General features: G+C 40.9%; 1 long non-coding RNA gene across 1 annotated transcript; it reads right to left on the bottom strand.

Moving 5' to 3' along the window:
- Window positions 1–529: 529 nt before the first annotated feature.
- Window positions 530–8,216, bottom strand: LOC122971162. Its single transcript, XR_006399419.1, has 3 exons — window positions 8,090–8,216; window positions 1,809–1,816; window positions 530–539 (listed from the first exon to the last, which is right to left on the bottom strand). It is a non-coding gene; the product is annotated as an uncharacterized LOC122971162 (long non-coding RNA).
- Between the last annotated feature and the right edge of the window lie 5,574 nt (window positions 8,217–13,790).

Here is a 13,790-nt window from a genome sequence, read left to right as displayed (position 1 = left end):
ATGCAGTGCATCAAATGTTAACATTTATGTTTAACACTGTACATGGTCCCAGTAAATACATTTCAATAAATACATTTCAATATACAGTCAATGGTCAAACTCTGTGTAAAAAGATAGAGCTGGAAGTAGCAGCAGCTGTCGGTGTGACACCGCAGGCCTGCGAGATGCAGCAGTTCAGTAACGCACACGTGCTGCTCAGGTAGAGGTAGACTGTGTGGTCCAGGTGTCAGATGTTGGATCTTTAAATCCAATCATAATCAGAGCACAGAGGACTGTGAGTAGCCTATAATGGCTGCCAGTTCAGACTAGTGTAACCCTGGCTACAATTAATTTTGACATCAGTGTCTTTGTTAGTTAAAGACGGATGCAGTTGTCATTTTCCCGTCCAGCATCCACGTTGTTTAAATAGCAAAAGCACTTCCGCCAATCGGTGCGCCCATGGGCATGTTGGTCTTAAAATGAAGTGTGGTCAGGCGCATTGTTGGCACATTGCTTTCTTGAGGCAGCAGAGAGCAGGTGTGTTATTGACCAACAAAAACCTGGTCTAAAGTCAGTGGTGCAGTGTTTCAAGCCTTTTTTTTAAGGCGCATCATCAAGACAGTAACATGCGCCTACAGAGGCGGCTGCACAACACGCAGCAGCACACAAACAGCTGCTGATCAAGCCCTGATAACTGTGTTGATGATTCTTTATGTGATAAAAATTAATGATTTCATTTTTGAACAATATTTAACAAATATTCTTTGACATTACTGAGAGTACAGTGATCAAGTTTCCATATTTTCAGCAACTAAAAGCCTGCTGATTTGACCTGTTACTCCATGACTGAACAAAACAATTTTAAAGAAACCAAAGCTGTAATTAAATAAATAAACCTTTTCAAAAAACAAACAAAAAGAAATTTGCTACAAATGAATGAACAGGATGTTAAACTGGTGGTCTGGGACCACGGGAGGGTCCAGGAGCAGCAGTGTGCTCGTTATGGATCATGCGCTTTCACTTTGCACACAAGCAGATCTGTTTCCTCTGCAGAGAAGCTTCCTTCTTACTATTTGGCAAATGCACCATTATAATAACAATCCAACAAGGTGCAAGCGCACCTGGCTTTTTTTTTCTGGTGCATCGACCATTTTTCCGCCGTCCAAAAGGATTTGGATACAAACTAAATGTACTTGCACCGTGCACTTCAGACTGTGCGCTTTAGATTGTTAAAATAGGACCCAAAATATTATTGTGTAAAAATTAGGGCTGAAGTCTGCTGGTCGACTGGTCGATTAGTTGGTCGATATGCTCTCGTCTGACCAAATTCTCATCGGTCGAATAATCTCCATTTTACTTTCATAAGGAGAAAAGTGCTACATCAGTAGCTTTCCAGGATTAATCCATTATTTCCTGCGGCGAGAGGGACAAACTAACGAGTTTCCTGTGAAAACAACGGGGGTGTATTCAAAACACCAGGATGACTACAGGATGAACTCGCCCAACCTGATGGAGACTGCTGGGTCTAAATGTACTCAACGTTTACTGAGCGTTTACTGAATCAGTGTTTCTCTATAAACAATATAAATATAAAATAGCGAGTGACAGGAAAGTGACGGTGAATGCGAGCGGAGCAGAGGAAAAGGTTAGCAGGAAGTTGTCAGTCTGGCAGTAAATGTACAGTACAGACTACAGTGTAACAGTTAATGAATACTAAAAAGTCATGTCTGTTGTTTCCCCAAATGCTGGAAAAGAAAAGGGGGTTAGCTCCAAAGTTAGCAACAATAAGTTAGCCTAACCTGAAGACACAAAACAGAGAAATAGAGAACGGAGAAATCTGTGGTGTTCACTGTGCACTCTGTCCTGTTACATCCAACCCCAAACCCTCCCTGCGACTAATCAATTAGTTGAAGATTAAGTACGATTTCAGTCAACCAAGATTTTCTTTGGATGACTACAGCCCTAGTTAAAACGAGTTATGTTCATAGACTGTATATAAATATGGACGCAGTTACTGTGACGCCACCCGTTGTTTTCTGAAGAGCGGTTTTGAAGCTCAAAGTGAGCCACTCCGGTCGTCGCCATCTTGGCAGTGACTGAGTCCACCTAACTCCCGGCCAATCAAAAATGGGCAAAGAGGCGGGCCGAATGGCTGAAACAAGCCACCTAGCGGCTGGCGGACCTGTCACTCAAAGCAGCCATGTCCTTCATTATAAGGCATAACTTTATGGCTTAAAAAAATTTAGACGGGTGAGTTATTAAAAAATTCACCCCCGTTCACTTGTCATGAAAGGGGAAATTAGCTTTAGAGACCAAAACCGTTTGTTGTACCAGGCTGTAAACATGTTTATTTCTGCTGTAAAGTTGGGAATTTTAACATGGGGGTCTGTGGGGATTGACTCGCTTTTGGAGCCTCAAGTGGTCATTCAAGGAACTGCAGTTTTTGGCACTTCATTTTTCTGCCCCAGAGGTTGCCGCTTGGTTATGTTGCTAGTTGCGAGTGGCCATTAGCATTAGCATTATAGCCATTAGCTTTGCTGTCATACTCATTAGCTTGGCATTTGAAGCACTTGGCTAAGATAAGCTACTAGATCGCTATGAAACGGAGTATGGACTTACTCCCAAAACTCCTTTGGACCACTATGGAGAACTGTTTCCCTCCTGCTGGTGTGCTACTGTAGACTGATTTTTTGTTGCTTGTGTGAACAAGTGAAGCGGCCATTACAGTTTTAGGCCTCCATGCTCCCAGGCCACAACTCAGGCCTGCAACAGGGGTTTTATTTACATTTCAGTTTATGTTGTGTGTGAGTGTGTGTGAGAGTGTAGGCCCACAGTATATTGTTGATATACACGTGTTAAAGATGTTATGCACTTGTGATATTAGAGCCTAATTAGAGGTAACAGATGAAGATTTAAATAGAGACCTGAAGTTAATAAGAGAAACTAATAATTATTTTGTGTTTATTAATATGAGGTATTATTTTCATTTGCATTCATTTTATTAGTGACCTAATGTGGTTTTGTTTTTTCTACTTGGACTAATAAATAACTACTTTGATTTCATGCATTTAAAGTATACTTTTAGTGTCATAGTTCATCATAGTTAATTCAAGTTTTGGTAATAACTGTTAAAAGTTGTAGGTAAAATTAAGACACAAGATAAAAAACTAATAGGAGGCATATACCCTTAACACGATTCCTTAATTTAATTGTAGGCACCGCCAGTTATTTATTAGTTTCAGAATGAAGGAATGAAGGTTGTACAGATTGTAATAATTTACAAGTACAGGTAGTGCCATTAAATTTTAATACATTACATTTATGATGGTGATTTATGAATTACAATGTTTTAACTATTAATGTTATAAGTAAATAAATTATTTATTATTAGCAATTTCACATTTTAAATATTGTATATTTAGGCCTAGTCATTTTTAAATAATGTGGTTCTAATAGACTGTTTACATTGACTAAATATTGACTATCATTTTCTAAGACCGTGGGACGTTTCTGATTTGTGGGTACGTGTCGTCTAAGGCAGTTCTAAATTTGTTTGCAGAGTAAGAAGAAATTCAGGACATATTGATGAATCCTGGATTTATGTGGAGGTAATCAACATGCAGAGGTAATCAGCAGGGGCGGGAGTGCAGAGGCAAAAGCAAAAACACAGAGTGACAGAAAGCGCAGCCAGCAGATGCAGCTGCAGAGCCAACGGGGCAGTCCAAGGAGGTGAAGCCACAAGTTATACCCACCCAGGCAAGCTACACACGGTCTGGACAGCTGGGGCAAGCTGGCCAGACAAGGTGTAAGTCCAGTGAAGCACAGGGTGGGCGAGGTGTTGGCTCCCCACTGACGGTTCCTTTCTCTCTGCTTTTCAGGTGGCAGCAGCGGTGTGTGAGTGTGGAGCAGCAGCAGCGGAAGGGACTTGACAACTACTGAAGTGGACTAGAGAGATCAGTTTGTCAGCAGAGTGGCTGGACAGGCAGATGCAGCAGCGAACTAGGAAGGGACTCTGTCATAAAAAAAGACTTAATTCCTTTATCCTATATTTATTAGACTTTTATCTTTTTACTTATTTATCATTTCACACAAGGCCTTGATTTTAGATGCTAGTTTTAGTAACCTTACATTGTGCATTTGAGTATTTATTGAATAATTTGTGAATAAATTATTCCACTTTAATCTGCTTTCTTTGGGTATTTTCTACTACTCACCCCTGTTAAGGAAAACCTACACGCGTCCTAGGCTCTCTCCTAGGTGGCGTTGTCACAACAAACCTCCACATGCACATATCATGCATGCTTCAGACCAGCGTACACATGTTTTTCTGAAGCGATCTGAGGGTGATGTGATGAGGTGGAGATGAAATATAAACTGAGATGTAATCTCTTAGTAAATCATTGTTTAGGTTGATACCCAGCTGCAGTGATTGTGTGAAAATGCCAATCAAAGGTGTATTTATTAAGGTAACAGCGATTAACTACTATGTGTGATTAATTTGATCATTCCTTTAATTTATGCAGGATTCAACAAGTCAGTTTAGATATGAGCGCTGCAAAATATGATTACATTTATGAGATATCACTGATGCAGTCCTACACGCTTCTCTGCGCTTCCATTAGAGCAGTTACCCACCCAAAACTACATAGAGACTGTGTCTGTCCCCTGACCACATAAATCCATTAAATCCAAAGTAAACAAAAGAAGAGTCATTCATAAAAATCTAGTAAAATTCAGCCTAAATGAATCCAGTCCCCCCAGTCATATTAATACTCATATTCCTCGAGACACTGGCCGAGGAGGAGGAGTTGCAGCCATTTTCAACTCAAGCCTAATCATCAACCCTAGACCTAAATTTAATTATAACTCATTCGAAAGCCTTGTTCTTAGTCTCTCTCAGCCAACCTGGAAAACTTTACAGCCAGTTCTATTTGTTATAGTGTACCGTCCTCCTGGCCCGTACTCTGAATTCCTATCTGAATTCTCAGAGTTTTTGTCGTATTTAGTCCTTAGTACAGATAAAGTAATTATAGTAGGTGATTTTAATATTCATGTGGACGTTGACAGTGACAGTCTCAGCACTGCATTTATCTCATTATTAGACTCAATTGGCTTCTCTCAGTGTGTAAATAATCCCAATCACCGTTTTAACCACACCCTAGACCTTGTTCTGGCTTATGGGATTGAAATTGAACATTTAATAATTTTTCCACAAAATCCTATTTTATCAGATCATTTTTTAATAACTTTTGAATTCCTATTACTGGATTATACACCATTAGACAAAAATGTCTTCACTAGATGTCTCTCTGATAGTGTTGTAGATAAATTTAAGGAAGCAATTCCATCAGTACTGAATTCACTGCCATGTCTCAATACTACAGAGGACTCTTATGTTAACTTTAGTCCCTCCCAAACTGATAATCTTGTTGATAGAGCTGCAGGCTCATTACGAATAACACTCGACTCCATCGCCCCCTTAAAAAAGAAGATAATAAAACATAAGAGGTTAGCTCCATGGTATAACTCCCAAACCCGCAAATTAAAGCAAACATTGCGAAAATTGGAAAGGATTTGGCGTTCCACCAAAGTAGAAGAATCTCGCTTAGTCTGGCAAGATAGTCTTAAAACATATAGGAAGGCCCTCTGTAATGCCAGAGCCGCCTATTACTCAGCATTAATAGAAGAGAATAAAAACTGCCCTAGGTTCCTTTTCAGCACTTTGACTGACAAAGAGTCATAACTCTACTGATCCATGTATTCCTATAGCTCTCAGTAGTAACGACTTTATGAGCTTCTTTAATGATAAAATTCTAACTATTAGAGACAAAATTAACCACCTCCTACCCTCAACAGGCACCGTTCTCTCCCCAAACACAGGAACCTTAGAAACAGCTGTAAATCCTGACATATATTTGGACTGTTTTTCTCCAGTAGACTTGTCTGAACTAACTTCAATGATTTGTTCAGCTAAACCATCAACCTGTCTCTTAGATCCCATCCCAACTAGGCTGCTTAAGGAAGTCTTACCCTTAGTGAGCACTTCTTTACTAGATATGATCAATCTGTCTTTAGTAACAGGCTATGTACCACAGTCCTTTAAAGTAGCTGTAATTAAACCTCTTCTTAAGAAGCCTACTCTTGATTCAGGTGTTTTAGCCAATTATAGACCTATATCTAACCTTCCATTTCTCTCTAAGATCCTTGAGAAAGCAGTCTCTAATCAGTTATGTGACTTTCTACATAACAATAGTTTATTTGAGGATTTTCAGTCAGGATTTAGAGGCATCATAGCACAGAGACAGCACTGGTGAAAGTCACTAATGACCTCCTAACTGCATCAGACAAAGGATTTGTCTCTATACTTGTCCTGTTAGATCTTAGTGCTGCATTCGACACAATTCACCATCAAATCCTTTTGCAGAGACTGGAACATTTAATTGGCATTAAAGGAACTGCATTAACCTGGTTTAAGTCCTATTTATCAGACCGATTTCAGTTTGTACATGTTAATGATGAATCCTCCATGAAGGCAAAAGTTAGACACGGAGTTCCACAAGGTTCTGTACTTGGACCAATTCTATTCACCTTATATATGCTTCCTTTAGGTAATATTATTAGGAAACACTCAATCAGTTAAACAAACTCCAAACATGCCTTAACGACATAAAGACCTGGATGACCTGCAATTTTCTACTAATAAATTCAGATAAAACTGAAGTTATTGTGCTTGGCCCTAAACACCTTAGAAACACATTATCTAATGATAAAGCTACTCTGGATGGCATTACCCTGGCCTCCAGCACCACCGTAAGGAATCTGGGAGTTATCTTTGATCAGGATATGTCCTTTAACTCCCACATAAATCAAATGTCAAGGACTGCCTTTTTTCACTTACGTAATATCACAAAAATCAGGCACATCCTGTCCCTAAAAGATGCAGAAAAACTAGTTCACGCATTTGTTACTTCTAGGCTGGATTATTGTAATTCCTTATTATCAGGCTGCCCTAACAAGTCTCTAAAGACTCTCCAGCTGGTCCAGAATGCAGCTGCACGTGTTCTGACTAAAACTAGAAAAAGAGACCACATTTCTCCCATTTTAGCTTCGCTGCATTGGCTTCCTGTAAAATCTAGAATAGAATTTAAAATCCTTCTCCTAACTTACAAAGCCCTTAATGGTCAGGCACCATCATATCTTGAAGAGCTCATAATACCGTATTATCCCACTAGAACACTGTGCTCCCAGTATGCAGGCTTACTGGTGGTCCCTACAGTCTTTAAAAGTAGAATGGGAAGCAGAGCCTTCAGCTATCAGGCTCCTCTTCTATGGAACCATCTACCGGATTCAGTCCGGGGTGCAGACACCCTCTCTATGTTTAAGAGTAGGCTTAAAACTTTCCTTTTTGATAAAGCTTATAGTTAGGGCCGACCAGGCTCGCCTTGGATCAGCCCTTAGTTATGCTGCTATAGGCCTAGACTGCTGGGGGACTTCCCATGATGCACTGAGCTCCTCTCTCCTCCTCCTCCTCTCCATCTGTATGCATTCATGTAACATCAATGCATGTTACTAACTTTGCTTCTTCCACAGAGTTTTTTGTGCTTTCTCATCTCACAGGAAAACCTGACTCCCGGGCCGAACCTTCGCGGCCCTTCACAGTCCTGATGGCATCCTTCCCTGGCTGTTGCTGCTTGTGCTTGTTGTTGTTGTTGTTGTCATTGTTTTTCTTTTGTCCCCCCTCCCCCTTTCCCTCTCTCTTTCTCTCTCTCAACCCAACTGGTCAAAGCAGATGGCCGCCCACCAAGAGCCGGGGTCTGCTTGAGGTTTCTACCCGTTAAAGGGGAGTTTTTCCTTCCTACTGTCGCCAAGTGCTGCTCATGGGGGAATTGTTGGGTCTCTGTAAATTAAAGAGTACGGTCTTGACCTGCTCTATGTGAAAAGTGCCTTGAGATGACTTTTGTTGTGATATGGCGCTATATAAATAAAAATTGATTGATTGATTGATTGATGACAATGGTTTACAGTCTATGTAATAAATAAACGATGGACACTATAAAGAGCCACACAGCTGTGTGTAATGACAGCTGTTCCGCTGTTGGAAAACCTAAACTGCACTTTTTATTTCCAGTTTGTTTCACTGACAGCTGTACAGACTGGTGCAGCAGGCATCATGTTGATATGAAAACAGCTGGTTTAAGGTGTGTCTTCATCCATTTGTGGCTCATTGTGGGAGTGGAAATGAGGCTTGTGCACGTGCGCCCAGTTCCACAATGACTGAGATTTATAAAACGGAACCAGGTGTACACACAGCTTTATAAATTTGACGAGAAGAATGTCTCTGCATGTTTCTGGCTTTGTGCGTTCACACGGTTTTAGTCATGAATCTACAGAGTTTTATGCATCTTGTCCCAGGACTCACACACGTCTGTACACACATCAGTTATAACTTGATATTCTACCTTTTTATGAAGGAGACGGGTTAGCAGGGCTCATCATAGCCTCTTTTCCAACTGTTTTATTCTTGAGACACATGCAGTGCAAACACTGTTGTGTAACATTAATTACTAAACTATGTGGCCATTTACAAGGTGAGACAGGTTACATTATGGCGAGTTGTGGCTAAAATGATTACTATTAGGTTATCTATAGCTGGATGTCAGCCCACTTCAAAACTCATTCCGGTGCTGCTGATAAAACATCTTCCCTTAACAGAGATAGTGGCATTTGGATTCAGGTTGGCGGCAATTTGAAATTGAATGAAGCCCACTGACGACAGACAACCCAAAACAGTGGTTGAACGCGCCACAACTGCCCACAACACGATGCTCTTCCCTAGCCTTCCACTATCAAAACCTATAATACCAAAAACTTTATTTCTCAGAATTGAAGGAGAAATAATTAAGACTGATGGTCCTAACAATACCAATCTTATTGTTGACTTAGTAGAGATGTACCAAGTAGGGAACACAACACTGACATATCATCAGCTTTTAAGGTGATATATTGAACTTGTTAGCAAACATTTGCTTATTTGTTTAGGCAGAAAGCAACAGTAGTACTGGCTGTAGTTGCTTGTAAGGTGGATGTGACTGAGCTGCTCAGGATAACTGCAGGGTGTGTGAGTGAACCACAGCAGGTTGCTTAAAGCTGCAGATTGTCTCAGTTTGAAGCAATGAGCCTCCAGGAACAAGCTAACTTCTCTACCCTTTAGGATGCCGTCGTCATGGATAAGTTTACAGTTCAGTCCAATGGAAACCAGCGACTATCACTGTGACAGAGGAAGGAAAATATTACTGTCATAGATGATGTCACTGATGGACTTACCTGAGCAGGTGACCTCCACGATGGAGGAAGAGGAAACTGATACTGCACATTCCCTCAGTGCAGATCCAGAATGAACACAGTCAGGATTGATCCACCATACAGATCTGTCTGAGGCTTCATCTCTGCTTCCTGTTGAAACAGCAGAGCCACAGTCCAGATCTCTGCAGGCTGCTGCTGCTGCCTTCAGGGTCCAGTCAAAGTATCTCACTGGTCTCCACCTTGTTTGTTTCACCTCCAGTGTACCTGCACAGCGACTGGCTCCTCCCACCAACCTGACAGGCTCTGAACAGAAACAAGAGAGTCATCAGTAAAAGAATAAAGTGAGTTTCATTAGAACAGAAATGAAGCCAAATCAAAGCTGCAGCTCCTCTTCTACCTGAGCAGGTGAGTCCAACAGCTTTGCCAGGTGAGCAGGTGCTTCTAGCTGAGTCTGATCTTCCACAGTCCAGGAGAGCAGACTCACGGCCTCCACACTGGAACTCTTTGGTCCACATCGGAGCCTCCACTTCTCCATATAGCGCCCCCTGGAGGACTGAAGGAGCCCCACAGCCGAGCTCCCTACAGACCACCTCTGCATCCTGCTGGTCAAAGTCAGCTTCACACACTGAGGACCACGACTGCTCAGACTTCACCTCCAGTCTGCCTGAACACAGACTAGTCCCATTCACCAGCCTGACAGAGTCTGGAGAGAGAGAACCATCATTAGTTTGGGGAATATTTACCTGCAACATTCATATCAATAAAGCTTTTTTGAATTTGAAAGTAAGAACAGATTAGAGAGTGAGAGAGTGATTTGCACTTCAGGGCCACCATACAATCTGCATCGTCCAACCTGCAAAAATAATTAACCACCCCAACCTGACCCGCAAACCGCCAACTTTTTTTACCAACCGTGTTCACTAAACACCGGTAGGCTCAGTGAGCTGTTGTTGGGGAGCAATGAGCTGCGGTTTTGATGTGAAACGTGTGCTTATTACGACCTTTGGACTACCGACAGAAAAAAACAAAAGGGGTAAGTTGTGTTCTGCCGTCGCTCTGGAGCTTGTTTTCTGCTCCTTTGTTGAGGTAATAATGTTTTAGCTGTGTGTGCTCAGGAGTGGGCGACTAGTCATTGCGGGGTGTTTTATTGTGAAATGTGTAGTGGTTGATGGAGGCAGCTAGTTGCTTCATTAGCTGGAGAGCTGATATCTGTAAGGTGTTTCTAGTCGGATAATGTGGTTTTTGTTGTGTTGTTATGCTGGTCATTTGTTAACGTTAGTGGGAGAGAGGCAAGGCACTCAGGAGCGCACAAAAACATCATTTCTGTTACATTTTCGTGGAAAATCTGGCCCGGGTCCTTCATGTAGAAATCAGTCCACAGGATGTTACAGACAACAGAGAAACTCAGGGAAGGTCTAATTTTTTACATTACATTACTACCAGTTGACTCACTGGCAATAAATAAACATTAATACATGTAAATTGCTTCACAATCCTACATATCGTCGCTGTCGGGCGGAAACCTCGTATCTAGACATTTCGTCATTTTTATTTTTTTTCATAAATCACTACTATTGGTCACCCTTTACGTCTGTCTGTGGGCTTTACAAATATTTTCCCAATGAAAAATATTAAAAAGAGCTTGTGACTGAATCTTGTTACTCCATTGGATCCTCAGACTGTCGCCAAAACCTCATAGCTCCACGCCGCCTCCATCTTGAAACAAGTGCCGCACACAGAAGAGCGGAAGAGTGAAGAGGTGATTTTGTCGTACTTCGTTTGAGGTAAATAGTTCAATAAAATGTTTTCAAATTAGCCCTAGGTTGTTGTAATCTCAGTTAAAACTATGCAGTGTACCTGTTTATTAAATTTAGCTATTAACACTTATTAGAAAAACTCAGTTAAAACTCTGTCCACTATTGAAACAGCGATGATAAATGAAGAAAGTTAGCCGCTAGCTTGCTGAGTCTAGATAGCAAGCTAATATTATCGATCAGTCGCTACTTAAGATTGTCATCAGCAGATGTAACGTTATGTAACATCAGTGTTGTATAGCACAGATTACAGATGTGTCGTCTAGTTTGCTAGATAACAAACTTCTTACATCAACATGATGCTAATATAACCTGTTGAGGCAACTTAAGCTGATATGACTGTGTTTTTTTGTTTGTTTGATTTTTTATTTTTACAGTAGCAATGTCTGTGTCCCTGGAGGAAATGTGTGCAATGGTCAATGTGTCATATGAGGAGGCGAGCAAGCTACGGCCAGTTATAGACACAGATACAGACAGTGACAGCACAGATGGAGAGAGTGACAGAGCAGAAGACCCAGAAGTAGGGAGAGGTGATGCCAGCTCAGAGAGAGGATGAGGAGACACAACTGGAGAGTGTAGAGAGAGAGGAATTTGAAGTGGACACAGGTAGCGTGAATAATGTGTTAATGACTGATTAGTTGTATAGGAATTGATATTACAAAGTATAAGAGTTATAATGAGTGTTGAGTGGATAGATGAGCACATTTCACAGCAGTAGTTACAATGGATAACAGATACACACACTAATATTATTTTGTTGTTGTACTTTTTGGGGCTGAGGATGACACAGTTGGAGGAAGAAAGCACAACAATGAAAGTAATTGGACGAGGTGTGTGCAGAAAAAGAGAAGAATGATGGGACAGCCCTACATTGGGAGGATCAAGGATGAAGAGATTACCAAGGAGCCCTGTGAAAGAAAATTGAATAGTAGATTATCATTTTATAAATCTTTTATATATATGTTACAAATGTTTTCAAACTAAGGAGTCAATGTTTGTTATCAACTGAATGTGATGTCATCGTCATTTTGGGGACAGATGTTGGTGAAGAAATCCTGCTCCTAGGCTAGTTGAACTCTTGAACCTGTTTCTATCTGAGGGTTGCTTGCTGACCTCTAGGGTTAGCTAGAGATATCTGTCTTAAGCCTACTGTTTTAGAGACCATACTTGTTTGTAAGAAGGTGTAACGGTTTGTGGAAGTGTCCATTTAGGGACCAGACTGTTTTTAGCTTTGCTTCTGGAGAGGTATAAAGCCGTCTAGTTTGAGTTCACAATCTTTAGAGAAAGGGCCAGCTGAACAACAAGCTTTCTCTCCAAAAATACAAGATGATTGTATTTTTGTTTGTGTTTGGACATTTGTATAATTGTTACTGATGATGTGATGGATTGTACAGTGTTTACAACTGCTTCAACAAGTAACAATGTTTAATGCTTTCTTTATGTCTCCATGTGCTTCTTTCTCGAGAGAAAATTTCCACAACATTTGGGGGCTCGTCCGAGATGCTAACCCACTGACCTTTTTCCTGGGAGAGTTGACCTGTCCAGTGGCCAGGACCGATCCTAGGAGACTGCAGAAACCTCGGGGACCTATGTAAGTTAGGGTCTTTTTGCGAGAAGGCTGGGGTCACCTTCCAGGAAATGGGGACAGTGGTGAGCAATCTTTGGTTTGTTGGTAATTGTGATTAATTCTGTGGAAATTGCATTTGTTATTTGCCTCCAAAATTCTTAGGGAAAAAGAAGGGAGTTTAGTTCGAAGGCATGCATTGGTGGTTGTTGAAGTTTTAATGGTGTCATAGATACTCTAAGCTTAGAGAGGGAATTCCAAGGGAATTTGCCTAAAGTGAGAGAAAAGTGTTCTCTTGCCTAAAAAGTGCACAGAAAAGAGGCAGGGTTAGAGTCCGCTGCCAGGGTCCCTTTCAAGGTTAGAGTCCTTGATAAAAGCTAATAGGGGTTAGAGTCCCCTGGGCTAAAAGTGCGAGGTAAGATCGGGAACAACAAACGTGAGCCTGCGTACAATACGAGGTGAGATCAGAGTTCTATCAATATGTGAGCCTGCGTAACTAAAAGCCATATAAATAAAAGGGGTTAGAGTCCCCAAAAAGGCCTAAAATACGAGGTGAGATCAGAGTTCTATCAATATGTGGGCCTGCGTAAATTGTTAAGAAGTGCTTAGTACGGTTTGAGTCCGTGCTGTACAGTACTGTTTTTCTTTGTTTGAGTTACTGCATTTTGCTGTGTGGGTATGTGTCTGCAGCTCCTACCTGCAAAGAAGTTAATGAGAGGAGAGTTCAGAAAAGATTTAACTTTCCAAAGCAAATGTTAGCGATAAGTTGTTAAACTTGGGAGAGTAAAGGAAAAGTGGAAAAAACATTTAAAAAAAAGAAAAAAAGAAAAGAAAAGTGAGTTATGATGGCTCTGCTGCCAAAGTGGCATAAGAATTCAGGATTTCCTCAATATGGGAGTCTACAACATGCTTCTCTTAGGAATCTGAGATAAAAAATAGGTCTTAAGTAAGAAACCAAAGTTATTGAATATTGTTTGTGTTTAAGTGGTTGTACAAGGGTTTGTTTTATTGATGCATCACATGATTAGGCTCTTTCTGATGATGGAGATGTGCTTAGATTATGGAACACAATAGGGAATCAGTGAGGAACTGAAGAGACCTACAACTCTGATATAGAATTTGTGTATGAC

This window comes from Thunnus albacares, chromosome 20 (assembly GCF_914725855.1).
Source record: "Thunnus albacares chromosome 20, fThuAlb1.1, whole genome shotgun sequence".
Classification (NCBI taxonomy): domain Eukaryota; kingdom Metazoa; phylum Chordata; class Actinopteri; order Scombriformes; family Scombridae; genus Thunnus; species Thunnus albacares.
This window is presented reverse-complemented; position numbering and strand designations above follow the sequence as displayed.